This window comes from Melozone crissalis, unplaced genomic scaffold (assembly GCF_028551555.1).
Source record: "Melozone crissalis strain CALT ecotype California unplaced genomic scaffold, PUWL_Pcris_2 ptg000013l_1, whole genome shotgun sequence".
Classification (NCBI taxonomy): Eukaryota; Metazoa; Chordata; class Aves; order Passeriformes; family Passerellidae; genus Melozone; species Melozone crissalis.
The window spans coordinates 15,153,981-15,168,853 of NW_026535791.1; the positions used below are offsets into that span (position 1 = coordinate 15,153,981).

At 40.8% G+C, this 14,873-nt stretch overlaps 1 protein-coding gene across 7 annotated transcripts in view; it reads left to right on the forward strand.

Moving 5' to 3' along the window:
* The window catches only part of ENOX1 (ecto-NOX disulfide-thiol exchanger 1), a 356,774-nt gene that overhangs the window by 199,306 nt on the left and 142,595 nt on the right, over positions 1-14,873 (forward strand). For 6 of the 7 annotated variants that reach the window (XM_054271527.1, XM_054271533.1, XM_054271532.1 and 3 more), the window contains exon 4: positions 7,235-7,345. The exons of the other annotated variant lie outside the window; for it this stretch is intronic. The gene's annotated coding sequence lies outside the window, so the exon portion shown is untranslated. The remainder of the gene's footprint in view (positions 1-7,234; positions 7,346-14,873) is intronic. 7 annotated transcript variants of the gene reach the window in all.

Below are 14,873 nucleotides of genomic sequence, written 5' to 3' on the forward strand. Positions count from 1 at the left end.
TAATACATTTCCTACACACTATTTTGTCCTTAATGCCTTTATAGCTTGTTTATTGGAAACAGGTTTTTAATTATTTTTCAGCAGTACTGGAGACCTGATTTAATGAGCAATTGTTAGATATACATTCACCTGATTAATGTGATAGTTAACTGAGCAACAAAATTGCCTCATGAAGAAGCAGCTGTACAGAGTTGAAGCAGTAAAAAAGTTTGAGGGAATGTGAAGAAAATATTTGAGGAGAGATAATTTAAAATAGGATACTGAGCAAGTTGGAGGCTAAGTATGAATTCACAGTGTTGGCTTGATGGTTGATTGGTCTGTTAGTACATGCATGTGTGCCCACACATGCCCATATTTGTTAGGAGACTGTTTATATAGGTTTGACTAAAAGGTAATGCATTGGAATGTTGGGATGTTCAACGACTGTAGAAAAAAAACGAGGAGGAGGGGTCCTTCAGGTGTGTGTTGGAGCTGAAACTCCGCTGCAGCCAATGCTTCAGTGGCATACAGTGTTGTCCAGCTTCAGAGCTAATGGCTAATGTGTGATTTTGGAAAGAAGTCTGTCCTTTGAGAAACGGATCTTTTCTCAGAGAGAGGAAGGCAAGAGAGAAGTTTGACATCTTTTGTTGTCAGTACTCACACTGAGGTATTTCTTGTTTCACTGGCTTGCTCCTATCAGCACCACTTGCATTCTCAGTTTGGAAGTTTGTGGTCAGCTTAAAGGATCAGACTAACATGATCACCACAGAATTTTAGTACAAGATTGTTCCACTCATGCATCTCAATGTCATCTTCCCTCCTCTTTGCAAGCAGCATTTGCAAAGGACGATGATACAGTGGTAGCCCAGTAGAATCTCATGGCTAGATCATCAAGTTTTATTCCTGCAGAGGGCTGTGGCATCCATGGAGAGAAGGGTCCACAGGAGGGACACAGGGTGCACTGAGGCCAAGAGGTGGTAGCAAACAGGTAGAAGAGGAGAATTAAGTATGAATGCTAGAGGAAACACAGCCCAGCTAGTTTCTCTCATGTCGTTCCCAGCTTGGCTTGTATGATGGGTATCACTTTACAAACTTGAAAATACAGAATGTTTCAAAGTCATGGTATATTATTAACCATCCCACTCACAAACTGACTGGACCCCTTATGGCCTAACATAACCCCTCTGGTTTCAAGTTAGGGCTGGTGGCTTTGTGTTCCTGTTCACTCATATACTAATAAGGGAAGGAACTTTTTTTTTTCCAAAAGGAAAAGTGAGCTTTTTGTATGGGATGTCGTTTTCCTTTTCGCGTGATTAAAACAGATGAGAGCTGTATAGATTATAAAGAACTCGCTCTGGGAAAATGAACTGACTTTCCGTGCAGTTGCTGTGGGAGCATGGATTAGGGAGCAGACTGATAAGATGCTTTGCCAAGATCAAATCTAAGTGAAAGTGATCTGGACACATTACTGGGATTATGAGAGATTTGAAGAAAATAGAGAAAAATGAGAAGGCAATTAACACACACCTGTTTGGAAGAGAAAAATGCTCCTATGAGTGTCAAACTCTCTGCCCCACTTTAACTGGTTCAGCTCCTCTCAGTTGTGACTTGGACAATTCTTTGCAAAACATTTTTACTTCCTTGCCTTGATAACATGATGGAAATATAAATTGCTTTACTTATGATTTGAATGCTTCTTTCAAAGCCAGGAGGGTTGCTGATCTGATGGTTGGAGAATCAGAGTAGAATTGAGCAGATCTGGATTAATTTCAGATTCTTGTCGTAGCTTTGCCTTAGAAGATTTTTAGCAGATTTTAACTTTTGGGGTTTTTCTCTGCACCTCATTTTATTCATGTTGTCTGAAAAAAGGAGAGAATGACCTTTATGTTCCACCCATGCCTTACCAGTTTAGCTGGTTGGGATTTCTGGGGCTCTGCATGTCTGTGCCCTGGGCCAGCAGTCTTCCATCCCTCTCAGACCACACCTCTGCTTAGGAAGTTTTTGTCTTTCCTGGCTTGAAAGGAAAGTTCTCAGTGATCCTTTGATTTGGGCTGTGCTTGGCTTTTGTTATTTTTATATGGTGTGATCTTCAGACCTCTTGTGTGGAGGGCCCATGGTGATGCTGGAGCCAGCGGGGTGGCTGTGCAGGGCAGCTCTGAGCATGGCAGTGCATGTTGTGTGAAACAGGTCACAGCTCCACAGTCTGACTGGGCTCCTGCCTCATCTCTGCCTGTTCAGCAAATGCTTTAAACATAAATTTGTTCCAGAGTGTTTTGCTACAGATGGGTGATCTCCAAAATGTGCTGATGTGCTCTGCTAGATAAGGATCAGGATTTCTTTCTGGAAGAACTCATTACAGGACAGACACACTGGCATTGCTTGCATTTCTAGGTAAAAGGCTTGACACTTTGCCATTTATGTTGCAGCCAAAGTAGACAAAAGCAGAACATACTTCTAAAATGGTTTCCTGGCATATAAATAGAGATGATGTAGTGTTATAATTTGCCCATGTATTATATTTTAATACTATCAAACTAAGCTATATGATGGCAACCACTCCTGCTAATCTTGCATTCTTTATTCTTCAAACCCAACAAAAGTCATCTGTTGAACTCAACACTGAGTTGTTGAGTCCAATTTTTGGTTGTTTTATTGTGTTTTGTTTGATTGATTAGTTTGGGTTTTGGGATTTTTTTTGTTTGGTTTAATTTTCCTTATTTAAAAAGCAATCAAGGTAAGAGATTTGAAGGGGTGTGATCATGTGTTCCAACAGAACAGAGTTGTTGTCCTATTTCTCTGCAGAGTGTTCTCCTATTTTTTATGAAGACCATCCTAAAAAACCTGCTGATTAAAAAAAAAAAGAAGGCAAATAATATATTGTACTCTTATCTTTGAAAAATTTGGGAGTTCCATTTTTTCAATTTAATTTAACAGCTGGACATTTATATGTCTCTGAAACTTGTCATAAATCTAAGACTGTGCAGCTAATAAACAGCAACAGGAAAAGTGGTCAATCCAAAGTACATGCAGTCAGAGCATCCTGTCCTGCCTGTATCAACTTCTGTATAACCACATATGGAAAACTATCAAGCCTGGACTTCTAAAATGCCTGAGATAGAACAGCTTTTGAAGCAAAAGCAGTAGCCAAAGGTTGTAAAAGCAACTGTCTAATTCATGTGTGTTTATACACACATGCATATGTATGTATTTACAAACTGTATGATATGTATTCACACCTGATACAGAAGAATGAATGGCAAAAGTGGTGTACAGTTCCTTTCTGAAGAACTGTCTGCCTTCACTGTTCACCCCTCTTCCCTCACCCTTGTCCTCAAACTGACCAGTCATGTTTGCAGAGCTCAAGCCTTCACTAGCTCACGCTGAAAGGAAAACTTGGCATGATTTCCTTTTTTGTAACCGGGGCCCTTTCATTAATTGGCTTGACACAGATATGGTCCTGAGGAGTCCCTTAAAGGGATTTAGATCCCTCCCTACCACTGTCATCCCTTGTCTTTTGTCCAGGTGCACACACTGCAATTGTCTCAACAAAGCGGGTTCTTTTGTTTGCTATTTTTTAATTCCCAGGACCCAAATATTAACGGCTCTGGTAGGAGGCACAGAAATGTATTTGCCAAATGGCGCTGCCTCTTTCCTTGGATATGGGAAAGCATTTTGTGGAAATGGGAAAACCAAATGCAAAAAGCCTGCCAGTTCCACACGCCCCCTGTCTGCGAGCATCCCCACCGTGGGTACGTGGGCTGTGTTACTGACTCAGGGGAATGGCTTTAGAGGAGCCCTTTGTTGGAATATTGGCAACACATCACTGGACTTGCCGTTGTTGCAGATGGAGCAACTTGCCGAACAGATGGAGTCTCAGTTTTCTCAAAGAAAGGGAAGGTACTTGATGTACCATGGTGGGAAAGAAGGGAGGGTATTCCAGGCAGATGGAAAGGCAGGAAAGAAGGCACGTTCTGTGCTTTTTGGGGCACTTGGAGCCTAGCAATCTCTTTCTGGCAAACTTGGGAAAGCATAAGCGCAGCACTCTGTGAGAGGGCAAAGGGACTGTAACAGATGTGAAGGAAGTTATTTGCGCAGAAGCAATGAAAATGGAGGCTGAGACTAGGAAAAGCCAGAGTGTATAACTGAGTATTATATGCTACGTATGGAAAGGGCTCCTGCCCTCCACCGTCAGAGGCGCACTCTATTAAAGCACAGGACTCATGCCAGAAGAGCATAACTGGAAGAGAGGACTGATTAATATTTTAAGGTCTATTGTGTTGTGGAAGAGGCTAGAGATAAATATCATCTGCCTCTGTGAAGCCAGGAATCCCCATGTTTCTGCAGTGTGTGCATTGGTTTTGTGATGGCACAGTTTGTTCAGTGGCTCGGATACCATGTGGCATCTTTTCTCCTGCTGCTCTTTCTCCCCTCCCTATCTTACCTCACTTCCATCTTAATTGCTGAGGCAGGATCAGTCCTATGCAGCACCCAAGAGCCTGTAAATCTGACTTGAAATCATGTTGACTGATCCAGTATTTACTGCTAAAGTCTTCATGCAATTGCCAAATGCAGTAGGCATAAATGGAAAGAAGTGATCATATTTTGGTGTTTTGTGTTAACTCACTAAAACTTTTCAGTCATTTCATACATAGACATCAGACTTAGCAGAAATATACTTTATCATAGTATCATTTATGATTTAATAAGAATGGAATTTTGCTTTATTTTTAACCCTTAGCTTAATTAGACAATTTCAGCATCTTAGAATGCAGACATTAAAGCTGTTTAGCTATAGTAAGGATGCCAAAGGCCTTGGAAATCCAGATTTTCTAGGAAATGAATGTGATAAAGGGCAAAAATGTTATTTCCAAGTGTGATTCACCGCTGAAAGCAGCTATGCAAAATTATCACTTTCTTAAATAATGGCTTTGGCTTTTGTTCATAGTCAGGGTTGTGTCTACAGCAAAAGAAATGTCTAAAGTATTTTTATGGAAAATAAAATTGCCTGGATTACATACCCACTTTTACATCAATTGTGCTCAATTTTGCAGGACTGAATTATCAGGGAGGCTCTGAGATAAAATGAACAAGGAATCCCATCACTGAATTTTAGTATGAGCATTTTTCATATTGTTGTGTCAGGATCTCTGCCAAGTTTCAGCCCCATAATAAATTAAGTCCAACCCACACAAAGTAAGGAAATAAAAAAGATGGGAAAACAACGCAAAAACTTCTACAAGACGAAAAGACTAGCCATTTTTTATGGGAAAACAAGTGGCCAAGAATAATTTATTGGAAAAGTAATTATCTAAAGAGAGAGTGGGCTCTTCTCTCTAATTGGAAATGATAACATTTTCCAGCCTTACTAAACAGAGCAGAGGATCATCATTTTGCTTCACCAACCTGGTTAAATTAAAGTTGAGAAGTTGCTTTCCTCTAGTTTTATTTCTCCTGACACCCTATACTGTAATTGAGCCCACTTCCCTTTATTTATGGCAAAATCTAATCTGGCTGCCACAAGACCTATGAAAATCAGGGAGGTGATGAGCCAGATGATGAGCCAGGGTCTGCTTTCTGCATTGTATGTCTGGCTTATTTAGTCTCTAGTCACCCTCAGATAATAAATATTTCATATGTTGGACAGGTGAAAGGTTTTATTCAGCTGCAGATCTGCTTCCACAGCAACTGATTCTTCTAATTTGAACAGTTTAAATGTGTTGAAAACAGAGCTTGCTTTCTATTTTTCTCCACTGTGTTTTTATGTGTAATGTATTATTTGTTTTCTCCCTCCTGTCCCTCCTACAAGCAGATACAGAAAAGCTGACAGCATTAACAAGTAATTCTAAACAATTTATAATCCAAACAAATTCTCTCTTCCAGTCAAAATGGGATGAAAAATGCCATTTCATTTGACAAGCACAGAGTAAATATCTACAGATATGAAATTGCCCGGGTTAGCATCTATAAATACTCTGTATGCAAAAAAATGCATGCAATCACAGTACTACTTTATGCTTTACAGTATATTTCTCCATTGCTACTGAGTGTTTCCTCAATACCATTGTCCACCAATTCAGTTAATCGAGTTGGGTTTGAATTTGGGTTTTTCTGGGGGGAAGGGGAGGCAGTATCCCAGGTCGTTCTCTAAGAAAGGTTTCCTTCTCTAAGAAAAGCTGCTGGCAAAAAGCCAAAGAGAAATGTCTGCAACCATATCTGATTTCTGCCAGTGTTGGTGCTTGTGATGGATCTTCTGGAGCATGTCTGCTGCATCCTTTGCATCTTGCAGCAGAAGGAGCTCTTTGGAAGCATAGCTTAGCTCATTCTTCCTCTGCACATTTCACACGTAGTGGGCAGCCTCTGTCCCTCTTGCTCTGAGGCCATCCTCACATCTGGACTCTCTGACATGGGGCATACTGTGCCCCGTGCCCACTTCCATGCCTCTGTCTGCAAACATGGCTGGTGCCTTCACAAAGCACTTCCCTTGCCTGCCTGCTGAGTCAATTGTGACTTGGTGCAGTGATGAAATTTTGGTAGATAGGCTCCAAGGAAAGGGACTTTCCCTCTACCATCTCCTGTCAGGCTCAGAGACACTTTTCCTTGCATCTGACCATCTGTGTGGATGTTCCCTGGATGCAGTTATGGCAGAATGGGGACATTATTTCATAAGGCACACAGCTGTCTTAGGAAGTAAGTTCGAGAACTCATCTCAGGGTGTGATTTAGGAGTTTCAGATGTGATGGAGGACCATGCATAGGTGGCTTTTTTGATCTCTCTGTCCTCTTCTTCTATTTACTGTATAGCTTCCTAGTGATGCTATATTTGGGAATTAGGACGTTCTAGATCAGTTTGGAAAAACTGACATGACATCATGCACAACTGCTATTTTGGCTTTAGGGGGAGATGGAAAATGGGTACAGCCTTTGATAGGTGTCTGTGTCTGTGCCTAGGTAGCTCTGTGGCAGATCCCCCTATTGGAAACAATTGAACTGTATCTGACCTTGCAGCCCTCTCCCTTCTGTTTCCAGGCATATAGATTTTAGCCAGCAGGTCTCTGGTTAACCCCTCCTCACTGTTGTTTATTTCCTGCCACTCCGCAGACACACCACTGAGCATTAAGTATGTGAACTCAAAGACGCTCCCTCTCTCCCGAACAGTCTTAATAGCAAACAGTCACGAGCTGGGCTTCTCCAGGCAGAATTTCTACCTAAGAGACATAAGTTCCAGGAATATATGCCCTTTCTCTCACCCTTTTCAGACTTCATTAAAAGCATCCACTTCAAGAAACTACAACTGTGTTTATTCAAGCTTTGAATTTGGAAGTCGTGCCGGGATCTCTGCCACAGCACGCTTGAACCGTGAAACCCAGGTCAGTTCCATTTTGTGGTTTTCATGTACTGGCACTGCGCTGCAGCTGTTTGAGCTACCAGGTCTCTGTGGAAGCAATGCTTCTTTTAACATGCAGAAAACATCATATTTGATTTTATAACCTTACCTCTTGTTGTAGGTTTCGGGTTTTTTTGTACTACTAAACAAAATGTCAGGGTGGCATGTCAGTGAACATAATGCATTCAAAAAGTATCATGCTGACAGGCTCAAAAACTAAATGCTCTCTTTTAAACAGGCAGGAACAGCTCTGATTTTCCTTCCTGCCCACCAGGCTATACTTGGACTTGAGAAGAGAGCTGTGCTTCATCTCCCTGTTGCTCTGTCACTGTGACTGCTGGCTGTTGCACTATATAATGCAATCTTGGGCTGTGAGATATGACCAGTTTCAATCAATGTTCGCTGAGGTTGACTTTGTAACTCAAAGGCTACTGACTCAATAGCCCATTAGTTTTGTCAGTGAATTAACCCTTTCTCTTTCTTCAAGCCTTCTTTGGTGTTGAGGAGTTTGTGGGGTTTTTGTATTGCTAGGGAGAAGGATGCTGGGTTGGCTATTGCACTGAATGGAACTGGAGGGGTGTTACTAGGTTTGCGTGGGGCACTTTCTGAAAAGTGCCTTAGTTTTGTTAAGAATTCTACTCCAGAGCTCAGAATCCAAATTCACAGAGAGTTTGCATTTCTGAAACCTCATGTGAGTAGTCTTTTACTGCAAGGTGGATTTGTAGAGGGAAAATCAAAGTTAACAAAATTTGGTACCTGCAGTGTTTGTTTCCCCCAAAAGTGCATTGGAAAACTCTGCTTGAAGGCACAGTACTGTTTCTCTGCTTATTGGGAAAAGATCTGGAGGCAGCAGTGCTTTATGCAAGTAAATTTGTTGGTGTTTGACTCGTGGTTCTGCCTTCCCTTTAATTCCTGTGCCCTGATCCCTAGTGATTATATGCATTGATGTTGCTAGAGTGCTCTTGGAGTAAGTGTTCCTCTCAGTGAAAGTCACACTACTGTAATTTTTTAATGTTTCATACAATGGTGAAGAATAATCTGGAATACACCCAAACATGGACATTTCATCACCATGAAGCCTGCAGTTAGGGCCATTGTCCCACTCAGTCACCAAATTAGAGTCTGGAGAGCAAATACCATGTTCAGCTCCACATCCTCTCTGACTCTTCTGTGGTATGTTCAGTTCCTCTGCTTCTAAGCATATTTTCCTTTTTTCCAACTTTTTTCCTTTGTGCATTTGTTCCTTGTTTAATTATTTTAGGTCAAGTCTGCAACAGCTGGACAGAACGCATTAAAGACAAAGGTCTGTGATTTTCCTGTGGCAGAAAAATTTGTATAAAAAGATAAATATCTTTTTGGGTGTTATATTTGTCTAAAACAATGGGAGGATAGGTTCTGAGTGGCTGGAAATGTTATAACTGCACTATTAATGTTTAATTACTATTGGCAGCCAAGAAATGCCTTTCTGGATTAACCAGACACTCAGCTTCTGAGATGTGCCTAGGTGCAAGAAAGTGATAAAGCTCATGAAACCGCACCTCTGGGAACATGTAATGGGATCTTTCCTGTGATATGCAAATTATGCTGCCAAGTTGCTGTGTAAACAATTCATGGGAGATGTAGGGAGAGGTAGTTAAATACCTGGATCACATATCAAAGATAAAATCTATCACTGGGAATGGGAAAATGTGTTAAAATTGTGATTTTGCTATTAGAAATAAATAAATAAGGAACTGAAAAAATCTTTGCCCAAAGCATATAGCAGCACTGAAGAGTAAATAGCAAATGATTTATCACAATTGTTGCAGTTCAGAGTAAACAAGTATTTAGGAAACCAGTGTGCACAGAGTTTGTGAAAACCAAGATTTTTCCTAGTACAAGTAGTCTAGCCAATTATGCTGGTGGGTTGGTTTTTTTTTTCCTTTTTTTGTTTTTTTGGTAACTGAGAAAAGATTACTTCACAAATGTTAATTTGGTTACTTTGCAGGCAGAAGATATGTACTGCTTACTTTTCAGTGATAAAACCAATCCTGTCATTTCTATTCTGGGCATGAGCAAAGATCTCAGGCAGCCCAGCAAAACGTATTTCAGGGTCATATATAGCCACAGATCAATGAGTGTGAGCAAACTGTATTGATACCAGCAGAAGCTGAGCTCATGCCTTCAGCCTGAGTTTCTAATTTTTGTATTTTACACTGTATAAGGAAAGGATTCCACATAATAGCACTCCTCCAATAAATCAAAGATTACTCTTTCACAAATGGTACTGAAGCCTTCATTGATTCTCTGTCCAACTTGACTGTTCTTCCACAGAGGTCAATTCCTGTAGCACATGTCTTCCTTCAGCCTTTTCCTATATCTGCTGTTCATTTAGGCTCTGATGTAGCTCAGTTGAAGCCCAGTGAGAAGCCTCATATCCCTCCTTAGTGGGAGCTGCAACATGTGCTGGAGTCCTAAGGGGCCAGCAGCAGAAAATTTAAGAAGGCAGCAGGGAATATTAAAGCATCATGAGTCAAGGGAAATGTTTTTGACCTGCAACTTTCTTTTGTTTTGCTTTGTAGTAGGAATGATACTCTAGATAGAATTGTACAGTCACAATAAACAGATCTCACATTCAACAAATATATTGAATTCCATTCTGTGTTTAATCACCAACAGAAACTATGTCAGATGATCTTCCACCAGTAACAATATCTCCTAATTAACAGTAATTAAGGTATATTATAACTACAGGATATGAAACTAGATGGATCTGTCTCTTGACATTTCATATTTGGATTTTTTTTCCTGCTAAGTCTCTTAATATGCTCCAATTAATGCTAACAGAGGCCAGGCCATTCTCAGTGATGGATCTGCATACGTGAATCTTAGTACCACTGAGTTGAGATGAAGTATGAATCTTTCCATCATTAAACTCCCCTTAGAAACATGAATAAATTCCAATTAAACTGAATTTACTAGAAGAAATGTTGATTATGAGGAAGCTAAGGGTCAAAGCTTGATTGTCTTATCCTGTAAAATGCAAAAACCTGTGCCAGATATGACAGGAAAGTCGGGTGGCCTGTCTGCAGAATCTTCAGAAGTTCTGTAGCCATTCATAGCAGGTATGACATTTCTTTTCATTCACTGAGAAGTCATACAAAACTGTTTTGTTCAGGCCGTATTTGAATGAGCAGATTTTTAATTTTAGTGCCCCAAAAATTTTTATCATTCAGAAAATTCTTGCTTCTCTTTCTGCACTGTGACAGATACCCAGTCTTTAACAACTGATAAGCATTTGGAAACCTAATCAGTAGTAAACCTGAGGTATAGTATTTGTGTAGATAGCTTAACAATTAGGACGCTTAAACTATTCCTAAATGAAAGGAAATTGCCATCTTTAAAGAGAGAATTTCCTAGCTCAGGCATTTCTGGACGTGTAATTAAACTAAATACACCACTTCCTTGCCCCTAGCCACAGTTGTCCTAAAGAAGATTAACAACATTGAATTTCTACCCAGGCTGAAATCTTGTTTGTACCCTGAAATATGGACCCTGAAATAACATGACAGTGTAAGTGTACTACAACTCCATCTGGTGACTCCTCCCAAACTCAGTGATGCTTCATTGTGTGCCACTGGTGCCCTTTGCAGTATCTCCAATCCATGGGACTCAGGGAGGAGTTCACTATTTCAGAGATGAGTCTAGAACCAGAAACCAGGCTTCTGCAGAGTTTACTATGGTGTGAAGATATTTGTCCGAAGTAATCTATTAGATGTCGTAGAGCATGTGCAATCAGATCTTGCATAAAACACTGGGGGAAAAAAAGATGAAAAGCCTGTTTTCCACGCTATTCCACTGAGCAACTCTATTATGATCCGGCCTTAATTTAAGTGATCTACTGTATTTGTGATTGCACAACATAATTGTGTTCCTGGGACTGTTATTTCTTTCTGTCATTTATTTTTAGCTCCCTCGGTTCTCTGCAACTTCCTGAAGAAAATATTTCTTAGGTTTACTTGAATTGTGTTCTCAAGGACAATTGTAGTTCACCTTATCTGATTGAGAAATGGCATGATTACAAACTTTTAGTTTTCTTTTAAGATACCAGTAAACATTTTTTTTAAAGTCTCCTATTTTGCCTGCATCTTAGATGCCCACACTTGCTTGATCACATGCAGGAAATATTTTTGTACACTGGTGCTATGCATGACTATGAAAGGAGCTGTAGATAGAACAAGATGAGATACAGGCTGTAATTTACACCTGACAGAGTGTGAATTTCATTGCAAGTGCTTTTAAAGGAAACTTGCTATTTTCTCCATGTTCAGATAAACAGTAATTCCATAGGAAAATGTGATAATTGGGTTTGTTTTGTTTGTTTTGTTTATTCCGCTCTGCTTTAGAATTGAATTTTATGGGGAAAGAGTATTCCTCAACCTGATGCAATCCTGTGTTTTCTGCGGGCCCGGGTCATGGTCCTGTGATGCTGGACATACCCCATTATCAGAGAACAGCCTGGCTAGGCAAGATTAATAAAGTCTGGGATAAAGAAAGTATAATCAGATCATTTCATGGGTGGGAGATCAAGGTATAGATGGTTTAAATTGCTTGCCAAAGGTGTGCTACAGAGCTATATGCGGAACAGGAATCTCCTGGACCCCTGTCAAGTTTCTTTTTCATTTCTAGAGAACTGAAGACCTGTATTTGTTTTGGCTGAATTGCAGTTTGGATAAGTTGGAAGACATTTGGAGGCAGAAGGGCTCTATTAAGTCTTTCCCACCAAAAGAAATATTAGTAGGCAATTAAAAGAATAACAAATGGGATCCATTCAAAGTGCTCCACTTGCCGTTGCTCTGAGCTTCAGGCAAGAAAGTACATAGAGGTCATTTGACCTGACCACTTATATATCAGAAGCTGCTGGGGTCACTTAGGCACTCCTAAATTAAACCATATATTTTAGACGGAAATATAGTGGTCTCACAAAGCATTTTCCGTTCGGACCATAAATTCCAAGGACAGGGCTTTGTCCTCTACATGTATCTGCTTTGCACTTCCTGTAGTATCACCTGGATAAACAAGGGCAGTTCATACTCCTGACAGTTTAATCTCTTGCATCATCACCGTTATTCTGATTAATTTGATACCTCAGAGCTTTAAAGAACAAAGAAACCATTAACAGCACGGGCAGAGATGGTGCCAAAGAGGCCTGGACACTGACCCTGGCACTCTGTTCTCCTCCTGTGTGCCAGAAGAGCTCTGTGCTGCTGTGGGGAGGGCAGTGAGTGGTGGCCATCCAGCTGCACTGGGGAAGCTGATGGAAACTGCTGCACCCCAGAGCCCTCTACATGGGCTGTGTCCTCTGCACATTCAAGGGGTGAGTCAAGATTGACTCCAAGAGAACACGGTACATAAATTTTCTGGATGACGATATAAACCAACAAGTCAAAAGCCATGAGATACCATATTCATAGCTACAGGCCAAATGCTTTATTCATAATGTTGCAGTGAAAGTATTAACATTGCATTTGTTTAAAAAGTAACTGGGAGGCCATTTGTGCCCCTTATAATACATATGTGGAGCAGTGCTCTGCTGGTTTACACTGGTTATGTTCTGCTTTATATTTTCCAGAGGGTCAATTTGCAAGGACCTTTACTGCTATTTATGAATATAAGTAACTAATTTACCAAGGTTTCACAAAGTGGCTTCATGGCTTCAGCTTCGTGGTTAAAGGGTCTGCAAATCTTTTGGTCTTGTTGTTGACTTTGGGTTGTTTCTGATTGTATCTTGAAGGCTAGAAACTGTATTATGGTAAATATATTATTCTTGTTATTGCCCTTTTTATTAGAAAATATTTATATAGTGCAGTAAATTGAAATTGTACTTACCAACACAGATAAAGGCAAATTCTCTGCTCTGAAGAGCTTATAATTCAAATAAAAAAAGACAAACAAATGTACAACACTTTGAAAAATGGTGGATGACAGGATTACTAACTACATGAAAGAGGTGGAAGGGGTGCATGAGGAGAGAGAAGGATGCTATGATCATCATTATTCCTAGATCATTATTCCAGTTTTACAACACAGTGGCACCTTAAAAGCCTCAAACGAGATGAAAGCCTGGCTGCACAAGGGGCTATGCAGAAGCCTGCCAAGGGGGTGGCCCTGTCCCTGTGTCTTAGAGCAGAGCTGCCTTACTGATATCCCTGCCTGGAAGGCACCTGGCTAAAGCCAGCATCAGTCCAATTACAGCGCAAGGAATGCCACGTTTCCAGTAGTTTTTAACCTTGCCTGAGGGAAAAACGACATGATTTCCTGCCCTGAAGAATTGTAACTGAAATTGAAGAAAAGAAATGCTCATACAAGAAGATGTTTCAGGGAAAGGGGAATGGAAGGATTGTTGACTAGGTAAAGGTATGGCAGGACCACCTGGAGAAAAAAAGGGCTTTTAGCATCATTAGGTTCACCCTGATATGCAGCTCTAGCCTTTTCCATTCTGGCCCCCTGACAGCTAGTTACAAGGCAGAAGCATTGACATAATTTTTGTTGCCTGATCATAGTTGAAGCACACATAGTAGCTGCTGTTTTCCTGATCTGACCTCATGTTAACTGTGGAATTGCTTCTCCCTCAGTGCCCACAGAGTATGTGATAATCCTAAATTTATGTAACTTGCTAGTGATCCCATAAACAAGTGTTTAGAAAACAGGCAAAATTCCTGGCTCTGCTTAGCAACTTAATTCAGCCTCTGAGGAAAGCTAATGGGTATGCAGTAGCACAAAGACCCTGGAAGCTCTGCTTTGTCCTGTGGGAGGTGGAAAATATTCATCATTTCCCTCATTTATCTATGGCAAACTACCTCGTAAATCAGAAAGGACAGAGGGAAACTCCCTGTAGCTGTCCTCACTTCTGGTTCAAAAGCAGATGCTGTCCCCAAATATGGCAAGAATGATAAAGAAAGCCAGGAGCAGCCTTGGCAAGGCTGGTGGGCAGAAACAGGGGACTGTGATAGCCAAGAGGTGTGATTTATACTGATCTTTAAAATGGGATTTACAAGGAGCAAGAAAGTTAAGTGTCTGGTAAAGAAATGGGGCTGAGGAGATGGGATTCATCATTTGGAAGTAGGAAGAAAAGGTCCAGGATGAATTTTCTCTCCAGAGGAAAGGCAGATATAGGGCATCACAGTTGTTGGAAATGTGTTAGAGTGGGCAGCTCCCGCTGTCAAACACTAATAGTTATATGTTGGCATATTCACTGGGGATGGGCAGAAAAATAATCAGAAAGACAACCATCTTTCTGTCTCTAATTTGTATGTATCTATATCTGGGGACATTCTCATGAGCTGTTGCAAACTGAGTCGTGCTTTCTGTTCTCCTGCAGCTCGCTGTGCCAGAGTTATCAGGCAAAGGACAGGAGTGGGAGCCAAGTCCCTCAGGACTGAGTGTCTTGCTGGGATTCATATGGCATGCAGGTAGCAGAGTGACAACTGAGCTCCCAAGGCACAGTTTGCTCAGCCCAGCTCATCTCATCC